Genomic DNA, 930 nt, shown 5'->3' on the forward strand with positions numbered 1-930 from the left:
AATGCCTCTAATCACTCATTTACCTTCTAAAATGCCTCAAGGGTTTTGGATTAGAAGAGAACCATTGCAAAGATTAAGAAGTATCTTAGAAGCAAATGGATATAGAGAAATGTTTTTTTTTTGTTGGTGTTTCTTCATGCTGTAAGAAAAACAGGTTTTAGGCACATGGTCTGTAAACAGAAAGCTATTTATTGGATCAACAGAAATTTTAAAAAGTGAAACAAGCCCATGGAAACCTGATAAGAAAGCTGGAGGACTAGAAGAGGAAAAATTAGATAAATCATGAGATGAAGTAAATTCCTTAGCTGTGTTATGCTTCTGTGCAGATTTTGATTCTGTCTGGAATTCTAGAGGTGTTCAAAAGTAGAGAGTTGATTTTATGTATTTTCATCGTTTGAGCTGTGTAGGTTGTTCCCTTTTGAAAATAAGATCATTCCTTCTTTCTTTTATCTACTTATGTGCACACTGCCCTGTTTATATCCACACAAGGGCTAATTAGATCCTAGATGAATCAGATGACAAGGAGGTAAAACTTGGTAGAATTATGTTCTGCACCGTTCCTTCTGGTCAGGTGAGGAGGTGTTGGAACTTTTTGACTAGAGCAAATTGTTTGAAATGGAGAATTGGTTGGTTAAAGGTATATCGATACATAGTGTGCAAATTTCTGTATGTCTTCTGCATTCCTAGAGTACTGTCGTTCTTTCTCAGTTTCCTGGTAAGTTTTTCAATATTTTTAAAGACAGTACCATTTTTGTGAAGGAGTCTCACTGCAGCTGCTTTTGTAGTTTGTGAAAATGTCAACAGGGAGGAAACAGTCAAGTAGCAAAAGGAATGCAACCTAGATAGGACTAAAGGTTGCCTGTTGAGCTTAGAAATTCTGGAAAGTTTCCCAGACATGGGAGAAAACCAGAATGTTTGGTTGAATTCTTG

General features: G+C 36.3%; 1 protein-coding gene across 1 annotated transcript in view; it reads left to right on the forward strand.

The window, feature by feature from the left end:
* GMDS (GDP-mannose 4,6-dehydratase) overlaps positions 1-930 on the forward strand; it is a gene marked incomplete at its 5' end in the record, with an annotated part of 171,921 nt that overhangs the window by 129,524 nt on the left and 41,467 nt on the right. The gene's annotated exons all lie outside the window — the stretch shown is intronic.

This window comes from Mesitornis unicolor, unplaced genomic scaffold (genome assembly GCF_000695765.1).
Source record: "Mesitornis unicolor isolate BGI_N332 unplaced genomic scaffold, ASM69576v1 scaffold9187, whole genome shotgun sequence".
Lineage (NCBI taxonomy): Eukaryota > Metazoa > Chordata > Aves > Mesitornithiformes > Mesitornithidae > Mesitornis > Mesitornis unicolor.